The sequence below is a fragment of the Tympanuchus pallidicinctus genome, unplaced genomic scaffold, assembly GCF_026119805.1.
Source record: "Tympanuchus pallidicinctus isolate F22 unplaced genomic scaffold, pur_lepc_1.0 scaffold4, whole genome shotgun sequence".
NCBI classification, from domain to species: domain Eukaryota; kingdom Metazoa; phylum Chordata; class Aves; order Galliformes; family Phasianidae; genus Tympanuchus; species Tympanuchus pallidicinctus.
This window is the reverse complement of record NW_026294758.1, coordinates 15,590,549-15,612,005: the sequence shown is the minus strand read 5'-3', so window position 1 is coordinate 15,612,005 and position 21,457 is coordinate 15,590,549. Positions and strand designations below refer to the sequence as shown.

The following is a 21,457-nucleotide window of genomic DNA, read 5'->3' as shown; positions in this document are numbered from 1 at the left end:
GGTTTTTGGTCTCAGGTATAACATGGAGTAGAAGAGAGATGCACTATGTTCGAGAAATGTGTATTGGCTACCTACTCTGCATTGCAGGCTGGAAAACTAATAGCACAAACAGTAATGGAGGTAATAGTAAAGACAAATATTCCTATTTAGGATGGGTGAAAGATCTGTCCTGTATTCCTAAGACAGGAATGGTCCAAGCCCAAACAGTAGCATGTTGGGTTGCCTATCTGGGACAATGCAGTTTGTCCTCTTTGCCACTGAAGGAAGAACTGCAGAAAATACTTGGCCTAGTGACAGGCTATAGTAATGCACTGCCATTCCACCAGAGAACAGTCTTGTACAAGAGGGAATACATATAGTTCCAGAGGATCCCTAGATGCATCCTGCAGAGGAAATCCAAATAAGCAGTGTGCAGTTGCATACCATTCCTCAATCAAGACAATCTGGTTTGAAGAAGAGGATGGGCAAAGTAGCCAGTGGACTGAATTATGAACAGTGTGGATGGTTATAATGCAAGAGCCAGATGATAGTGTGGTGAACATCAGCACAGGCAGCTGGCCTTCTACTGAGGTCTCACACATTGGATTGCATGGTGAGCCTCTCTGTACTGAACTATCCATTGTGGACTTATATATGGAACCTTGGTAGGCATAAGACAATATCTGGATACATGCCTACTGTACATACAAACATCAGCCCATCCAGTTACCTGGAAATGACTAAGCTGACACACTAACTTGGGCAGATAGCTGGAAGGTTCATCAGCATAGATCTCTGGTCATTGGATATGTAAAAAGTTGCAACATGCTAGACAAAAGATGATGTGGGTGGATAGTAACAAAAGCACAGAGACTGCCTGTCTGAATGTCAGATATTTTCCAGGCATGTCACAAATGTGAAGGTTGTGCCAGAATGTGTCCAAGGCTGCTACCAGATGTGATGTTGCCAGAGGGGACAACCCCTTACAGAGGTGGCAGGCTGAGTGTAGATGTTCACCCCCTTGGACTGGAGGGGCCAGGTGCATTCTGACCTGTGTTGATACAGTGAGTAGACTACTGTAGGCCTATCCAATGCCTCAAACAAATCAACTCTATACCATCAAGGCACCCACCAAGTTGATGGCAACTTAGAGTACCTCTTAGATAATTGAGTGGCCCAGGAATCATTTTGTGGGTACAGGGGTACAGAAGAGGGCTGAGAAAAATGACATTGAAGATTACATGGATCCCAGAAATTATAGTGCAAACACTGATTTTCATTGTAAAGGAAACACTAACTGTTGCTTTGGCAGGTCAGAATCCTCCTTTGGTACCTGATGGGCCATCAGTATCAGGCCAAAGGGAGTGGTACAAATCAGCATTCAGGTTCAGGAAGAAATATTGACCCAGGACCATAATACTGGACGTATTTTACCTTGGCGGGTGCACTTGCCTGTTCTGGAACCTGTTCAGCATCTGTTTTACTTCCCAATGTCTGCAGCCCACAACACCAGTAGCAGGAGTAACCACTGAATTTTGACATCTTCCAACATCACTGAAGAGTCATTCTTGTGTTCTGCTCTTCAATAGCAGCCAACGGTGGACTTTGTTGAAGGAAAAAAAAACCTCTGGACATTCTGAAAAAATCTATTGAATAAATCCAGCAATTTCTATGCAACAACTAGAAAGTCTGCACACATAAGTAAATTGATGTATGAACTTTTGTGTGTTCTGTAGAGGAACTGTTGATTGTATATATTGTAAATGCAATGTATGGGCTCATCTCCAAACGTGCTCAACCTCTATTCATGCTATGAAGATGTGGAGTATAAGGGAACTGTTAGGTCATGGCTTGAATTGGTGATTGAACACCTTGTGAAAGAGTGTGACTGGCCCAGGGATCACAGGAAAAGTGCTGGCACCTGAGCTTCCTGTGAGACAAAAAGGGGTGTAACCACTTTGGGCTCATATAAGGGTCAACCACTGAGAGAGCATCTGTTTGTCCTGGGCTGTTTTCTAAGAAAGATTGCTGTATAGCTAGAGATCCCCTTTACCAGGGTGAGTTCATCTCTTTTTGTATATGTCTATTGGCCTAACTGTGACTACTTTGCCTGGTATCATCAGGAACCGGAACCTGTCAGAAGAAATGTTGGCCGCCATCCTTTTGGTATTTACAGACAGACAAGACATCCTTGTGAGCCTCCTCTTCTCCAGGCTGAGCAGTCCCAGATCTCCTTGCCTTGCCTTACAGGAAAGATGGTCCAATCTATCAGTTGTCTTTGTGACCTTTTGCCCAACATACTCCAGTGTGTTCAGGTTTCTCTTTCAGAGGAAAGTTCAGAATTTAGGACTCCAATGATGAAACCAAGGAAGGATCACCTCATCTACCTGCTGGCAGCTCTCCTCCTAATACTGACCAGGGTACTTCTTAGTGGCAAAGTCACATTGCCAGCTCATGCTCAGAAGGTGAATTTTCATACAGTGGATATCTGCTCTCAAATTCTGAGTTTTAATCATACTTTGTTTAGAAAATCTATTAAAAATATAAACTTAAGATCATAGTATAGTTGGAAGCTATGTTTAAATGGATGAGACTGCTTTCAATCTCACGTGAATCCCTTAAGGAGACTTCTTCATCAGCAATCCGTTCTGTGAAATCAGTACTATTTGCATAAAGTAATGAGGGCAAGAACAGCCTATGCTCTGCAGTAAATGTGCAGGTAATAGCACCAATGTCATCAGGAAATCTCCCCAGTTAAACTTTGTACACACTGCGATACAAATGAGGAATTGGGTAGTAAGTGATCCAGGTTCAGCATTTTTCTCTACAGGTGATTTGTGATCATATGATTTTAAAGGGATTAAGACGTTATTTCATATGTGTTCAGTCCTGGCTCTACTACTTTAGAGGTAGGAACAATTTCAGAAAGCAGAAATTCAGAAGCAGCTGACAGAGAGTTCTTGTGTACCTCCTGGGATGTTTGACTTCATTTTAATATATGTAAATATTTTGATATATGATACATTTCATTAAGAATGTTGGATCCTATTATTTCAGCTTGCCTGAAGTCAGGCCAGAATAATCAACGGGAGGATGTCCTTTAAAGGTACTCTGTGGTTGCTCTTCAGTTATGATATAACACCATGCAGTGAAGAAAATGTTTTCAAGTCCCTAGTTCAGAGAGAAGCTGGGAGAAACCTTTGGATTGTTAGTATGTGCCCAGGACGGAAAAGTGAGTGGAAATAAGGCTGACACTTCTCCACCCTGTCCTATTTAAAGGAAAGAGGGGTCAGCTCCTTTATCAGCACAAGGAATGAAATTAAATAAAACTATGCTTATAATGAACAAGCATGCTGCTACAGAGAAGTAGAAATATACAAGAAGAGTTACTATAATCTATCCAAGGTTTTTGTTCTGACTATTTAGCATGTCATACTGAAATGATTACTGAAACAAGCCAGACAGAATGTGGAATAAACAGGAATGTTTTGTTGTTAGTTTTTTCGAAGCATTTTAAAAGCTATTTGAAAAAGTATTCCTATACTTCAATTTGACTACTGCAGAACTCTGCTGAACAATTTCAAGTAGCAACAGTTGAGGACAATTTTGTTCTGCAACAATGAAAGTTAAAGGTTTATGTTCTGAAGACATGCAGATAAACAGCTATCTCTGGGGTTACAAAACCTGTATATACTTCTTGAAGTTATGACATTTAACATGATCGACCTCATTCTTAGATGGTCTTTCAAAAGTGAATAAATCCATGGTGATAAAGAAATCTTGCTTTTATTAATTTTTGGGCAGAGAGAGAGAGACAAAATAAGGATAAGGGTGATTGTCGTGATATGAAGAATCACATTAAGAGCTGTTTTTGTCCTTTCGTGCCCCTTAAGCTTTCATTCATTTCAAAATATTCTGCTTAGATGTACATAATCCTGCCAGTGTATTTATGGCTGCTCCACTCAATTTGAAATTTCATTAAATTACACTACAGTTTCTAGCCAAAATATTCACATTTTCCATTATAATTTTAGGTAAAACAAAGCATATTACTGCAGTGCTGCCAAAATTAGAAATCAATCAATATGTAAGGTGTTTGCAAATTCTGAAATTACTTTACATATAGTGAATTAAATACAAAATGTTTTGGGAGAATTTCCTTAAATTATTGTTTTCCAGTATCTCATGCCCATCAGGGACATTTTCTCAATTATTTACATTGTGATGTATGCTAGAAAAATTTTATGCATAATGAAGCATAAATTTTGACATATTTTCATAACTGCTGAATCTGCAGCCTTCAACAACCCACTAAACTTTGCATTATGGGCAATAATGTTTGTAAGTTGCCATTGCTGTGGATGGCCTAATCATTAAGAAAAATATTAATATAGTTTAGATTTCATGAAAAAAAGCATCTTTCACCTGAGTAGTGTTAGTTAAGGGCTGGACAGCTATAAGTGTGATAAATATGTGCTTGTTATAGGCAGTTGCATCAAGGAAATCTCACAAGACTGAACATCTGCAAGTGGTGTAGCAAATAGTATTAATCTGACAGACCAACTAATTTACTGCAGTTACTCCAGGAAGATTTTACATCCAGACAGCTGAAGTTTCTTTATAAAATGTAATTTACTGCTGAAATGCCCTAAGAGGAAACTTCACAATTCAGTAGTGCCTATGCAGTATTTGACAAATAGCTCAGGTCCTTAAAAAACCAGGCCAAATTTGAAGTTGGCATAAATTAGAACACCTCCACTAGTATCAGTGGGACGATGCTGATCTACACCAGCAGAGAATAAAAGCACTTGTGTTTATTCATGCAAAATAAATTATTTCGTGGAATAATTACAAAACAATTAATCATGTCACTTATCAGCATCACACAACTGCACTCCTCTCTGTGTACCTGTAAGAACAGGCAGTACCAAACATGGAATAGAATACTGGGGCTGAATATCAGTTTGAATTTATAAGAGATAGCTGAAGCCACAGTGACAGTATTCCCTGCTGAAATGAAATTTAATGAGGATGATGGAGAGAAATAATTCTGCAATCTACCTTACTCTGCCCTTATTTTAACCAGAAGCCGAATGCTTTGTGCACAGTTACAACCACTTAGTCAACGGATTATTTATCATTCCACCTTTTTTCATTCATGTAGAACATAGCAGGAGTTAATTCACAGAGATAGCCCACCACAGAATTACTTTTAGACGAATCAGACAGATGGACTCTCTCTTCCCCAAAGCCTGGTTAGACTAATAATCTGTAACATTCATCCTTTAACTTTTAATTGCATTTCATCAGCTAGTATCTCCTAGTTCACACTTCAATTGTAGAAGATTGTATTATGTATGTGTACAGGACTCCTCATTTGAGAATCTCAGTTTTGGCTCTTCATCTTTGTGGTTGTGATTCAGCACGGCAGGGGTTAGCTCTTAGATGCCACAATACTCCGGAGAATTGGTAGTGATGATTAAGTTGAGAATCCCAGCCCTGATAATTAGCTCAGAGATTCTGTATCTGGATATGTGCTGTGAGAAGGAAAAAATAAAAATAAAAAAAAAAAAATAAAAAAGGAATAGAAGAAAAGTAGTGATTTTTAGAGCAGTTAGCCCTAAGGAGACGGCTAACCAGCTGTCTTGTATTTTGTACCTGCATAGAGTGGGCATGTTTATTGTCTCCTCCTTGATTTACTGGTTTAATATGTTGCTTTCTGAAATACTAAAAAAAAAAAGAAGAAAAAGAGAGAAAGAGAGGGGGAGAGATGGAAAAAAATAGGAAGAAAGATGGAAAGGAATCCTCAACCTAAGAAAGAAGGTTAATAAGAAGGAAGGAATGAAGTGAATAATTGTAACAGCTACAGCCAGTTCACAATATGAACCTGGATAAAGATCCGCAGAAAGCAATGCAGTTACACCGGTGTAACAAGTTACACAGGATTTTATTTGGGTGCAGATTAAATGGCAAAAAGCTACTGGTAGATACTGTTTTATCTGTCCGTGGCATTTGTTTTTAAACAGTAGAGATTCATTTTAGTCGCCAACACACCTTGAGTTTTTATGCCAGCATAAGAAGTGCTTGAAACTCAGCTAATTCTTGAGATTTATTTTCTAGAATTTATTTTGAGGAAGGATATTTGTCTAATTTTTTTTTTTTTATTAGAAAAGGTGAGTAAAACATTTTTGTTGCTGCAGCTGCAACCCTTTACAATATCCCTCCGAACACAGTGTTTGGTATCTCATTAAAGCTATTTGTGGACTCCTTCCAATTCCCAGAATAAACTTCCTATTGAAATGTTCAGTTTACAGCTTAGGAGTCAGTAGAGATGGGGCAGTCAAATAAGTCAATGAAGAACAACTCTGTCTGATAAGTTGATCTGAATAACTCCTGATTTCCCATAGCTGGATGTGCAATTATCTGAGTTGTACCTGCTGAAGGAAAAGTAGAAAGAAGAAAAAAAACCAACAACAACAACAAAAAAAAAAACCACAGAAATCTAACCTATGGCCTTATGAAAAAAATAATGTTCCAGATCTCCATTTTGAAGCATTGTCCTTCAGTGTTCATGAGTATCTTAAAAGTGCATCTGACCTCTTTTGCAGGTAAAGCAGAAAACTGAGTGCTGTAGTACTTTGAAATCAAGTTTTATCTAATGCTTTCTACAAGGATGCTTGTAGTCCAATTACATTATTTCCTCCTATCTCTTCTAACCTCAGTACAAAACAATACAAACACTGATATAAAAAGACAGCATGACAGCTGATTACTACATAAACAAACAGTGATAGTGGTGGTTGTAGCATTAGTGTAGGTATTTTCAAGCACAGGACATCTGGCATTATTCCTGAAGAACTAGGTCACTCTAACAGACTTACATATTGCACAGTGTGTAAAATAGGAACAGTTGTCAGTTTGCAAAAAATAAAAAAAAATCAACAACCCCAAACCAAGAAACCCCATACTGCAAATAGATCACGCGCTGCTTAAATTCAAAATTTACAGTACAGGTTGCAGATGCTCTGGGGGCAGGTTTCAAAGATGCCACACATGAAACAATTTATATTCAGTACTGCACATCAAGGTGATGGAGTTAATGTGCCTATATATAGGCCTGTTCCTCATATATGTACTTTTAAAGGCAGAGAAGCATATTTACTCAAGTAAAATCTCGTACTGAACAATAATAATTGAAAATGGTACTAATTCTATAAAGCATAAAGAACGATGAACTGTGTGAAATTAAGGAGGTTCTTCTCATTCTAAAAACTTGGGTAGTGTAATAAAAACCTTGTTAACTCTACATGAAACCACACACAAGTGAAATCAGACCTAATGTATTGAAGACTTTGAGATCCAGGGCATGACATTATCCTGCAATGCCTGGTCTCTGTTTTCTCATTCATACAGGCTGAGTGATACAAAATAAAACAATTGGTTCCGATTATGAAAACAGTGTATACACGGGATTTCTATTCATTTCACTGGGAATTAGATGCATACTATAGAGACCATAATCTGGTCCCTGACATTCAAAAGGGACAAGCCTCTAATTTTTTCTGCTAAAATCTCTATACTTCTAAATGCTGTGAGATTTATATCTGTGGATTTTAATGAGGAAAGGCACCATATAAATTCTGAACAATCTTTTCAAGACATTTAAATTAATTTCTGGAACAAAAGATGTAAACCAAGAAAGTTTTTCTGGATGTAACTTTCATAATAATATGGATAATTAATCTTTCATTCTAAAATTTCTCTGGGGAGAATGGTAAATGGTTTTCATTTGTTGCTAAACATCAGTCTTAAAAGACACCAAAGACTGTGCCTAGATTTGTCATGCAACGCGTTATATATTCCTAATCTATTGAATGAAGACATTGCAAGCTATATTTTAAAAGTCAGCGTGCAACTGTCTTCCCTAAATAGAAGGGAATTAATATTTTTTCCCAACTCTGATTCTTCTTATGTTAGATTCCATGTATTAATTTGTATTGATGTTGAATTAAGAGAAATTTCTGACATAAGACACATCGAAGCTACACTATCACCAAACTGTCTTTGTTTATAGAAAAGAATTCTAGGTTTGTCTGTTTTACATCTCATCTCCTAAGTTTATTCAGATTTTATTCACTCTGGTATATATTTGAGGCTGACGATAAATTCATTAGTCTTCTTTTCCTCTGTTTGACTAATAACTGCTCCAAAATGAACTTACATAGCCTCTGGCCTGAAGAAGGGTGGTCAAGAAAACAAAAATAATAACATTTTAAAACTATTGCTTTCTTTAGCAGTATATGGGTAGTACAGGTGAAATTGAAAGACAAACACAAGCCTGAGCTTGTGGTTTGGCTAAGAAATCTGGCTCTTTGTGCTTCAGATGGACAGGGGGATCTGCGATGGGTGTTTATGTTAAGACAAAGAGGCAAACCACTTTCATCTGTTGAGGATTTTGTCTAAGCTTAGACTGATTTATAGCACTAAAAATCTTATTTAAATACAGGGAAAAAACAGCTTGAATGTATATCTGAAAACTGTGTAGTAACTCTTCCGTCTTTTTCCAGTTTGAGTGAGTCAATTTGCAGTCTAATCCTTTTAATGTCAACTGTTACATTTTGGATACTTCTCAGTGCTCTGTTTTATCTTTTTATCTTTTTAGTTGAAGTGATTGTCCATAGAGATCATCCTTAGGGAGATAGATTCATAGAGTGTTATCAAGAATCCAGATACTTTTTCTTTTCTCTAGTCTCATATTGTCCAGTTGAGCAAGTTTGTTGGATGTAACACAGCAGCTGATTACTTGTCTCCTTAGAAAGCCGTATTGTAGCACAGAACTGGGCAACCTAAAGCTTCCCAAGAAAGACTCCTTTTCTGTGCCTCTTGCTCAGATCATCCTGCAAGGCACATTCTTCTAGATTACACATTCTGATATTGCAGAGGTCATTGTTCCACTCTGGAAGCCTTAGAAACCTGAGTAAGGAAATATATTTTTCCACGTCAGTGATGGCAGATAGATCAACAGCTAGTATTGTCTGCAGGAAGAAATGGTGGAACAGCATTGCTGCATCACCAGTGATTCCCTGAGAGTCACAGATCACAGAGTGATCACAGAGGCAAAGGAGAACAGTAGCAGTACACAGAACAAAGCTCAGAAGAATTATTCCTGCATATGATGGATTTCATCCATAAGTGGAGATAGTCCTGTGTTTCACTACCATAACTCTCTTATTTTTCATGATGTGTTGTGCACAGCTTGGCTCCTTTTTCCGCCCCCTCAAGTCTCAGTAACATGGGAGAGATGCTTTCTGACAGACAAAAGATAATCTTACACTTGACTTCCAATATCAAGGCATTTTAACTGGCACACTTTATATTGAATAATTCATGGGTATTCAAGCTTTACTTCACAAAGAAAGTGCTTTCTCTTAGCAGCGACAGTAGATATGAGCAGCTAATTCATTATTTAAAGAGATTAAGTATTAGCAACTGGTATGGGCTCTTCAGAGCTCTTTTTATTCCCTTTGCTCATGTTATCCCCTGCCACTTGCCTGCCTAGAACAGATTTTAGATTGATTTCACTGTATTAAAATATTTTTTTAACAGATCTGTACCCTAAAACCTCCCTATTTCCAGTGTAGCATTGTCCCACGTAAAAAATGCAAAGCAAAGGATAAAAACTGCAATAGGTTGGTGAAGCACTGTGAAATCTTAAGAATGCAAGCCAAAGTAACGTTTCCAGTCCTGTTAAAAAAAAAACCACAGGCAAAAGATGGGAGAAAAAAAATCTGTGCTTATCAGTAGTTTCTGGCTTCTCAGATAGTGGGCAAGGGGAGAGGAGATGTTTGATTGAAATGATGCAAATTATTCATTGTTGAAATCTGAAGGGCTGCTCTTCTGATAGGTCAGCTTCTTACACCTGGGTATTAGTCTTGTCTGGGATACAGACTCTTAGCTGCTGAAATCAGACAAGATGTTTTCAGTGGGAGAAGTTCTAGCATCAGATGTTACTTTGAAGACAGGTGAGTTTCTTTGTACCTAAGAAAATTATGCTCATTTAATCTCAGCAAGACTTCTGTAAACAAGTTCTCACGTAGACAGAAATTCAGAAGATGCCCCACACTTCTGAAAGCAGCACTAAAGGGTATGGTTTTAAACTAAAAGAGGAAAAATTAGTTTAGATTCTATTTTAGGAAAAAATTCTTCACTCAGAAAGTTGTGACCCAGGGCCTCACAACTGCCCAGAGAGGCTACGTATGACCCATCTGTCAAGGCACTCAAGCCCTGATTGGATGGGACCGTGGGCAGCCTGAACTGGAGGGATGGGACGTGGGCAGCCCTGCCCATAGCATAGGGTTGGAACTGAATGGGCTTTAAGGCCCCTTCCAACCCATCCGCTGGACTCTATGATTCTGTGCGTTGCTGCAGTCTACTTTGAAGTGCCTTCTTTTGGTCCTGCAGCTAGTGCTGCGGAAGTAATGCATCAGTGTTAAAGGCTATATGGGCTTACTCTATATAGAAGGACAAAAGTGTGTATACCTCAAAGCCTCCCCACCAGAAAATCATTTAAATGTTATCAGGTATAATATACTTACACCCCACATAAGCATTGGACTGTGGAGGGCTAAAGCTTTGCAGAATTGTGTCTGTCTTTCTGCAGATACTTTGTGGCACAGAGGTGTCTCCTCCGCTACACAGAGGTGAGCTAAACTGAGCTAGTTTTTGTCAGTGCGTGGGAAGGGTTTCTGCCGCACTTGCTAGAGACAAAGGAATGCCAAGAGTTACAATGTGTCAGAAGATAGGAACCATCAAAATGTTAGCTGTCCCACAAAAACAAAGGTTTCTTGTAGCGAAACAGTTTGGTTACTGATTCAAGCCTCCAAATAAATGAAAAAGAAAACCAAGTAAATTCTGCCTTATGTCAGGAGAGGATAGAATGGAGAAGCAGTGGAAGCAGATGACCAGCTTTAAAATTTTAATCTGCTTTGAAGTAGATACTTTTTTCATTTAGAATTATTTTCACTGCAGATTGAGAAGACTGCCTCATGGGGTGGCGGGGGGGGGGGGGGGAGGGGTAGGGGGGGGAATGCTCAAAAGCTCCATACTTCAGCTCTGTGCAACCTGTGCAGTGGCAGCAGGGAACCTGCAGCAGCAATGTCCTGCACATTGGCCAGGCAGTTCTTCTCTAGAGGCAGATCACACCATCCTGCTCATCTTTAACAGCTAGCTGTTGTATGAGAAGATACTGGTCTCCACAAGTGGCATTTCAGACAGGGATACTCAGGGCAGAGGCAGTCTACTGCCTTCTCTGAAAGCAGAAGATGGCTGATCTACTCCTTGCTCAATCCGAGCACCTGAACCTTCTTAAGATTGATACACCCCACCTGTGGGAAATGGGGATGTTATCTGAAGATTTTGTTTTCACTGAGAGAAGATACACAGAAAACAAAACGATACTCACTTCAGACAGACATGTTCTTCTAACACACAATTCCTTTACCCTATATGTTGGAAGTCCTCTTTTCTGCTAAAATAACATACTGGTTGAGAGAGATAAAGAAAACAAGGGCTACTGCCCCATGTACCTTTCCTTTCTCTTACGAGGCTTTACACTCAACCCAATTTTTCCTATTGTGCAAAAATATGAGTTTGAAAATCTGGTTTATACAAGCTTGCACTGAAAATTTAGCCAAAGAACTTGCAAATCTAAGGCTTTAAAAGAAAAAAGATCAATACCTGAGGTCATAAGTAAAACTTAATTCAGAACACTTGTTTTAAGCTCCATTTAAAAACTCATAATTTTTTTATTAAAGGAAAAGGTATGTTTTCATTCCACTGTTTGGACTGAACTTAAGGAGATTTGATATGATTCTCACAACTTAAGCCAAGCTTAATCACTGTTTTCAACTCAAGCTGGTTTCTGACTGAATCAAAGCATTGTTACTGGAGAAAATGCAGAGAGCACAGGGCTCCTTACCTTTTGCAAAGCCACAGCTCTGGCAAGCAAAAACATTTTCCAGAATTACCTCAGGTACAGGGTTGGAACATTTTTGTTGGAAATACTTTTATTGCTATCAGTACTGTGTACAGCAGGAACAAAAGGGGAAAAAGGGAACCATTCCTTTCCTTGTCTGCTCTAAAGGGTGTGAGTATTCCTTAGGCAATTCAAAGAAAACAGTGAAGGGAAATAAAGTGCCAGGGTCTGCAGTCTGTATCTGCATTAAACTTCTGGCTGCTTCTTCCACTTACAGTTCTTCTAAAACCAGTTGGACAGCTCGCAGATAAAGTTGGTAAATCAGATCCTGTCTGTAATTAGGTTGTGTTCAGAATATTTTGTGTAAAAGTGAAAGTTTGTTTTCTAAATTTTGTGTCTATTTATGTAAAAATCTTCAAAAATAAAGACTCTTTTGTTAATGATCTTTGCTATCTAGGAAGCTGGTCAAAAGATCATCTGAATTCAGGATAACCTTTTCTGACGCTTTCATGTGGGTTTAGTTCAGGACTTTCCTTGTCTGAATGGAACTGATTTTGACTTCACACTTACATTTACTAAAATTTCCCTTTGCTAGGGACTAGCATTGAGTGGGAGAAAATGGTGATTAATATACCTTTTTAAGTGTTAAGAGCAAGCTTAATGCTGTGAAGTGCTGTGTCACTTCTGCAGCAGCAATCTAAAGTCAGTGCTAAGAATCAGGTCAGCAGTAATTATGATTTTTAGGTAAAGAAAGAAAACAGGCTCTAATAAAAGTAAATATATACTCTTACATCCTTGTATTTTATCAACTTGAGAGTAGATTTTGAACTCATATCAGGTATTAAAAGACATGCACTAAAAATAGATCACATTATTTTTCCTTCAGAATTGGAGACCTGTTTTTAAAATACGTTAGATTGCATATTTTTAACAAAAAGGAAAACTAATAACTGCATCTTAGACAGGACAAAAGAGGAGGTTCAAAAATTCTAAATAAACAATCAACTCATGTTGTTTTTATTAGACAATACAAGATTTGTAAAAAGGCAAAAGCTTTGTTCAGTGATTTAAGTGTATCTTGGCCTAGGATTATTGGTTTCCATAGCTTGCTGTGTGGGTGGCCTAAAACTATGTTAAAAGATATTACATTTCCCTCAGAATTTATAACTTTTTTTTCTCTTAGAAAAGACGATTATGTCTTCTAAGCAAAGGTAACAGTGCCTCATTTTGTATGGAAATAAAACACAAGTATTAAAACCTGTGTTCATGGAGATAAAACATGCATGCCATGGTCCTCAGACTCTGATCAGATCTCTGTCACCAGAATTTATCTTCCTAATTTATCTGTCCAATATCAAGAATTTCCAAACTGCATTAAAGCAAGGTGTTAGTCTGTATGATGAAATAATGCTATCCTTTCAAAGTGTTCCTTCCTTTCCCCCTATGTTCCTTCCTTGTCCTCTAATTATTTTAGACAGAAAATAAATGATGCTTTCGGTGTATAGAATGAACTATTTCCCTCTATAAAAGGCTTGATTCTGAGGGAAATGTAATGTGCCTTTTTATGCCTAGAGAAAGAGGTAGAGTGAAATGTAAATAAACTCAGCACCTGTTACAAATTTTTTTGCAATGGAGCATCCATCTTGTCTCCATCTTTCCAGTAAGTTAGTACATGATCATGAAGAACAACCTCTATGATAAAATCTTGGTCTTCCAGGCCTTGGTCTGGTGATCCTTGGCCAAAGGTTTGGCTTACCAATTGTAAAGTTATCTGTAACTCCCCACAACTTTTGCAGATTATTTCTCCTCTGCCAGTCAGAGAATCCCTCATGTTGTAGATCTTGCCTCTCTGAAGAAGAGCAGCAGCAATTCCAGTGTTTGTGCTGAAGTGTCATTTCAGGTCTCCATGGTCATGGGGTTTTTCTGTAAAAACCTTTTTCATTTTTCTGTATCCTGCTGGTTGTTATGGTGGTTATGGTGGTTCCTGGTCTAGCTAGACTTCTGGGTCGAGAAACTAGTGAACAGTCATCTGCAGCTTCCTGTAATATCATATTTCATTTAGCATTTGGAACATCATGTCAATAGAAAGGAGGTTTGGAACAATGAACATATACTTTTTCTTGTTTTTGAGCATGGTCAAAATATAAGAGGATGCATTTTGTTTTACAAACTGAAAAGATATTTACGAAAACAGGGAAAATACCTCACCAAAGAAACACTGTTTTGTCCTTTATTACACTTCATTTTATTTATGCATGTATATGTGTTAAGTAAAATGCAGAAAAAGCAGAATATCACTGAAGTAAAAGAGATGATTACCTAACCACAAACTGGAGCCTGATTAGTTTAATATTACAGCTATCCTTAATTGCTAACGTACATACATATATACATAAATGATTGCCTGCTAAAATGTCTGAAATGATTAAAGGAAGACTTTTATTGTAAGGTTGTTCAAGAAAATCATGCATGTTAAATGAAATACTGTATTAGGAAATAACTGATTAAAAAACAAAACTCCCAGTAAATGAGTTGATCTCTAGAAGGACTCTATAGGGAACTTAAAAACAAATGCAGGATAAAGGAAATGGTAACAGAAACCTTCTGGACTGAATAACAAGTCTTACGGTTTTATATTGATTCTAATATGAAGTAGGTTCTGGATATTTTTACTATAGGCAAGCAAATATATTTGGCTTTATTCAATTGATGAGAGTGTTACCTAGAAGTTAACTGCTCACTTCAAGCAAGGGTCTTAATTGACAGATGGAAACAATATATTTTTTGTTTCAGTACATAAAATCATCTCAGATTATTGTTTTTCAGCCTGTAAATATTTGTAGATTATGAGGGATGGGGGTAGAGAAATTTGACAGATTAATCCTTCAAAATACATTTTTTTTTTAACTTTCAGGATTAAATCTTGAAACTTTACTAGCTGGAAAGTTATTGAGAGTGTTATCTGAAAAGGAATTAGGGAATAACCCCACTGAAACTGTCTCCAGTAGAGCTCATGAGGACACGTGTTTCATGCAAATGTTTGTGGAAGCATTTTCTATTTAGTAAAGTTTTTCCAAGAAACAGCATTTCTTTGAAAAAATATTTTATTTTTTTATATTTAGTTGAAAAGATATATATGTCCAAAATCTCTCATGAAATCCATTTGAAATGGACTGAAATCTCTCAATCCACTGAGTATTTTCTTCTGATTTTGACTCCCGTGTTTTTCTCTTCAGTTGTTTCTTCATGGCAGGGTAGGATTTAGATTTTAGGGTCTGGGAAGTGTGGACAGAGCCACCCACTCTCCAGCTGCGAAATGCTGGACAGACAGACTTCTTCAAAGACTGATTTGGGAAAGAAAGCATCATCATGTTATCCTTTCATTAAATAAATAGCACCTCTCAATGTGCTTTGCTGTGGAAATACTTGGGTAGGAGTTGCAATACACTTGCTTTGAGGATGCTGGAGGCAGTCTGCACTAATGGTATTGGAGTAGCAGTAAAATGTGTGGACACATTTTTTGAATGTGGACATTTGGAACAAAATGATTAAAAATGAGTTCATGCCAACACTCTTAGTGATTACACCACGTACTTCACAGACATCCTGCTCAGAATTCATCTGCTGGAAATGTAAGACTCACTGTACTACCAACACTGATATTTCTGTAAAGCAATATATTCTTGCATATATTACTTAGAAGCTACTGTAAGATAAATTTAAAATTCTGTTTTACTGTAGATACAAATTCATGGATATGTATTGATTCTTATATTGCATATGTATCTGTCCATCAGTTTTTATGGCACGTGTACACACACATACATACCTTCTAAGTTGCTTTCCACATTTCAAACAAGACAGCTTCCATTCAGTGGAATACAAAATAAATACGGTGGTTATATTTCCTCTAGTAATACTTGTGTTAGAGAGTGATAGATATTTAAAGGAATATAACTCTCAATGAGACTTCTATGCTATACAGAAGTATACAAGAATGTGGTGATTTGAATGAATGCATATTTCAACTTATTGTTCTTCCCTACAAGATTTCCAAATTAAAAATCAGATACCTTTGCTCTGCTAGGATTCATGTTGATCCACCCAAAATTTAGCTTCTCAAAACCTTCCTTTACTATTTAGGATTTTAATCTCTGTCCTCTCATCAGAATTTCAAAGGCTGTTTTATGTGTAACACACCAGATTCTTCTGAGTGACTGCTTTTTCAGTTCATCCAGACAACTTTGTTTAAATGTATGCCAGATGTTTGTTTTTCTAACATGTCGCGTTGCATCTTTCTTCTAGAGCACTTGCTCCACATTCTATTCAGTGCATCTCTCTCTCTACCCCTGTGCACACGCTGTACTTTAATAGCTGGCTCAGTGTACTAATGAACTTAAATAAATCCAGTACCAGTGTCAGAGTTTCTCCCATGGCTTTATCATGGTTCAGATCTTGCCTTCTGCAGTCAGGTTCCTTTGTTGTCAACAGGAACTTTGTATGCATCTTGAGGTCACATTTTTTATGTGAAACCTTACTTGGAAAAAGTCTTGATCTACAAATATCTTACCAAGATTAAGATATGATAATCTGTAATACTTGTGGCATTTGCATTATTTAGGGAAGTGCATCAACCATCCTCATGTGTTTTATTTATTTGTTTTATTGTTATTTGTTGTTAAATGGGGGAGTATATGACAGTAAAAACGGCTTCCATGCCCACGTCCAGAAACCTTTCCTCAGGTGGACCACACACAGAAATCATCACTGAATATTTTGCTATGTAAGGATTTGCTGTCTTGTGCTCACTCTGTTTTTTATAAAAAATAATTCTCAAGAATATTGGAAATGAGCACCACGGAGCTGCATCTATTTTTTCTATGTTTAACTCCATCATAATAGTATTTTCATTTTTGGCTCAAGTGAAAAATTAGATTCAAAACTGAAACGTTATTTCATTCAGGAAATATAGATTTTGAAGTAGAGATGAGACATTTCTTGCTCTTACATCTGTTTTGGTACCAAGCAGAAACAAACAATAGAGAATTGCTTTGCTCATAAATCTGAGTTTGCCTGTTGTGAACACTGGATGCAAAGACATCCTCTCCCCTATGCTAAACTCAGAACTATTCCTCATACACCTTTCTGACTTGTTTTCCTCTCATAACCAGCTGTTCTGCAGTCTACTGTTCTTGTTGTTGGTCCCTATCAAAATTCTGTTCATATGGCTTAACTTCGCTAAGGTTTCACCTCTAACTCCTTGGTCAGGACCATCTCAGTTCTGAGCTGTATGTATGTATGTGAAGCAACTTCCTTGTTCCTGCCATTTTGCTCAAATGAAGAGCATTTCAAACAGATACTGCCTTTACACATCTCAATCCCTTTCTGGGCCTATAAAGTACTTTTTCTTCCTTTGTGAGATATTTTCATGTGATTTAAGATCCCACAGAGTAAATGGAAAAATCAGTAATAACTCCTCACTGAGCCAAAGTTCTCGACAGTCTGTGAAACAGTTCACATTATTGTCAAGGAAAGAAGATTAGAAGAAAAACATCTTCACATTCAGACATGAAACAAAAGGCCTTTTAGAGTTAAATGGTTACATTAGTCACATTTGAAAGTTAAAAATTGCTTCTTTGAGGCCTATGTAGCTGATGGTACGGAAGATAATAAGATTGTGGAAGCCAATGCTGAGAGTTTTGCTATCTGGAAGTCTGAATAATGTAAACCAAACAAGGCAGAGATCCAGGCTCTGCACAAGGTACGTAATGTAATATTCAAGCATATCTCTAGAGTTGTATTTTGTGTTTTGGAGAAGTGCCAAAGAGATTTTTAAATTATCTAAGTTTTGCCTCCTCATTTCCTTTCTTTACAATGCATGGTGTATGCCTGTGCTTTTTGATCTTTAAACAACAAAAACAATATGAAAAAACCACAGGGGCACAGCTGGGTACCAAATAACTGTGTTTACTAAAAATACACAAACATGCAAGACCTAGTTATATACATATTGCTGCTCTGGCTGGTTTCTGGTGACTGAAACAAGAAATGCAGTGAACAGCACTAGAAGTTTTGCAAGCTATTTAAGGGGAGGCTGTTCTCTGCATATACTAGCTGCGCTAGAAAAATAACATCTGGGAATGTTATACTGCAATGGGATTTTTCTCTCACACAAGAACAACGTCTTTCTTATATTATTTATATATCAGTTACACACACGCCACACATTCTGTGTTAAAGAGCATCAGAGAGGCAAGGCTATAGGCCTGTCTGCCCAGTTCCTGCCTGCTGAAATGAATGATCCCCACAGAAATCCAGATTCTCTGATGGCTTTTGTTTGCTATGATTACCATGCCACTTTCATTAAGAATACAGTGATAAGATCACAAAGTGAAGCACTTTAAAGTAGGGTAAGAGCAGAAAAAAGATGCCTACATGTTGTTATTCGGTCTTAAATTATATGACCACATCATAGTCATTTCAGAAATGACTATCTCATTCAGTGCACAGGATGGCTGGTAATTAATGATATCTGGTATCTAGTTTTCTTTCCTCAGTATGTCACCTTCGCTTTGCTTAAGACTTTTCTGAAATACATTATTATTTACTTTTTAATATTCCCTCATCTGAACCTCAACATTGCTTCACGAAAAAGAAGGTTACAAAGCTATGTTACCTGTGTGTGTATATGGGGCAGAGTTGGAAGTCAGGTATGCAGATTTCTGTTGTTTTAGTAGTTTTATACAAAAATTCAGTATCCGCTGAATTTGTTGGCAGCTGTGAGCTGTAAAATTGGTTTATGATTTTGTCAAAATTTGGGTGTACTTTTCCAAGAACAGCAGATGCCACACATGTGGTGTAAGTGCCAACCTTTGTCAACCATCAGTCACATTTCTTAGAAGCTGAGTAATCGCAACTTTTCAGGGAACACACGTTGGTCATTTCTTCAGTGAAAAATAAAATAAAAGAAGCTATTGCTTTCCACATGTCCCATTTCAGATATGGCCATTTCTGTTCGTATGTGTATCCATATTCATGAATTCATGTGGAAGATTTTCACCCAGACAAAAGAATGTTCTTAAAGTTTTAGGCAATTAAATTATGCTTGATAGTAGGCAATGTTGGTCAACCAAAGTGTAAGAATGCTACCTGGAAAACTCAAAATATTAAAGGAATGTAAGGGCTACGAGCAAAAAGTGATTTTGCTGTCTATTATTCTTGTATTTACCCAGTGCTCATTTCTCTGTTCTTATTTTGCTGTCTTAAGTCCCTCAGCTGAGAAAAGGCAGGCCTTCAGTTGTTGTGGTGTATCTGTGTTTTATTATATGCTTTATGAGTCCACACTCAGAGATGCACTTCATCGAAAGATTAATGGTTATGGTTTTAAGACTGCATACTCGGAAATATTTTGTTCTGTAATGCTGGTACAGCATCTACTTCTGGCCTCCTTAGTCTTTGTTTGCATCCCTTGGGAGTATTTTGTACTGTAAAAATAAAAAAAATAAGCACAAAAGGAAATCAATAATGTATATGTTACACTTCCTGAGTCCTTATCAATATTGTGCTACAACTCTAATTGTAATGAACTAGGAAAGAGTAAGGATTATTGATTGTAATATAGGATTCATCATGCAGACTTTGCTTCCACGACTTTCTGATTCTAAATCCCAGATTAAGTGAACAATGCAGAATAAATTAATTCTATTGATCAAATCAGTTATCAGCCTCAGCTATTGGTGATATGATAGCAAGTTACATTTAACAAAACGTATCTAAGTGTCATACAATAAAGAAGTAGTTCGAGTTTTTAAAAAAGTAAGTAGATTCTATGAAATCTTTTCTTCTACATATAGAAATATGAAATGCTAAGAAAACCAAAAAGTGAAGCTGGGAAACCAGATTTTTTTGACTTGAAGGTCTTGTGTCATATGCACCAATGTCTTTTGGCTGTTTTCAGATCCATGGAATCCTTTGGTTTTGTTAGGGCTTGTATAATTTGCAGTACTCAAGAGCTTCTGTTTAAATCAGTGAATAAAATAACATATAGATACACAAACCAATGGTATAATTCAAGGACATAGAAGATATGATTATTCTGTTTCAATAATATTTTGGGCCACTCATTGGACAAAGTTATTAGAGCCCTGAGAAAAGCAGTTCAGGAGTTTATGCATTTCCTTCTTTCTTTTTCTTTCTTTCTTTCTTTCTTTCTTTCTTTCTTTCTTTCTTTCTTTCTTTCTTTCTTTCTTTCTTTCTTTCTTTCTTTCTTTCTTTCTTTCTTTCTTTCTTTCTTTCTTTCTTTCTTTCTTTCTTTCTTTCTTTCTTTCTTTCTTTCTTTCTTTCTTCCTTCCTTCCTTCCTTCCTTCCTTCCTTCCTTCCTTCCTTCCTTCCTTCCTTCCTTCCTTCCTTCCTTCCTTCCTTCCTTCCTTCCTTCCTTCCTTCCTTCCTTTCCTTCCTTCCTTCCTTTCTTTCTTTCTTTCTCTCTTTCTTTCTCTCTTTCTCTCTTTCTCTCTTTCTCTCTTTCTTTCTTTCTTTCTTTCTTTCTTTCTTTCTTTCTTTCTTTCTTTCTTTCTCTCTTTTCTTTCTTTCTTTCTTTTCTTTCTTTCTTTCTTTCTTTCTTTCTTTCTTTCTTTCTTTCTTTCTTTCTTTCTTTCTTTCTTTCTTTCTTTCTTTTTCTGAGTTATGAAATTAAGATGCAGAATTCTAAATAATAATAATTAAAAAAAAAAAAAAAAAAAAAAAGAAATTTTACCAGTTTACATGTACATTTTAGTCAGCAGTAGTCCAGGGGACTTTGGACATTCTCCTATCTCCATATTTACTATGCTGATGAAGTTCCATCCTAAACTTCATCCCTTACCTTTCGTTTATTGGGTATGGTCAGAATATAGATAAATTTTGTGATAGCTTCTCAGCAAATATTCAAGTTTGCTGAGAAACAGACTGCATTATGAATTAATTCCGTTGTAAATTAAATGAAACCAAATGTTAAAATGTATAAGGAAAAAAGTATAGGTATATTTACATTTTCTCTCCCATTTCCTATATCATCTGTTTTCATTATATTAGAAAATGTCTTAGCCTAGGAAATCATTCCATGTAAACCCCCTTCTTAACATAAAATTACCAAATGTTCTCTACAGGGCATTATGCCAACCAGAAATCATAATGAAGACCTATTTTTTTTTTTTTTACACAGAAGAATATCATTCTGCTCCTCCATTCACCTAGTGGCAATCATCACAGTTTGACCATACACTGCAGGATAATCAGCTCAGGAACTGCAAGGCTAGTTTTGAGATATGTCTAAATTGACGTGGAAAAAAGACATAGGGATGTGCTCAGGTGAGTATGTACTCTCTGTCTAAGGAGCTAAAATTTCAGCTGAGTGTGCATATTTGTGAACTAATTTCTCATTGCATTTACCAACTTATCTCCAATTCTTGAGATTGGCAGGTGTATCTAGCCTGCTATACACCTCACATGGGAATGGAACACATCGTG

General features: G+C 37.0%; 1 long non-coding RNA gene across 1 annotated transcript in view; it reads left to right on the top strand.

Moving 5' to 3' along the window:
- LOC128089424 (uncharacterized) overlaps positions 1-21,457 on the top strand; it is a 75,421-nt gene that overhangs the window by 27,222 nt on the left and 26,742 nt on the right. The window contains exon 2 of the long non-coding RNA XR_008210507.1: positions 21,153-21,298. This is a non-coding gene — a long non-coding RNA (uncharacterized LOC128089424). The remainder of the gene's footprint in view (positions 1-21,152; positions 21,299-21,457) is intronic.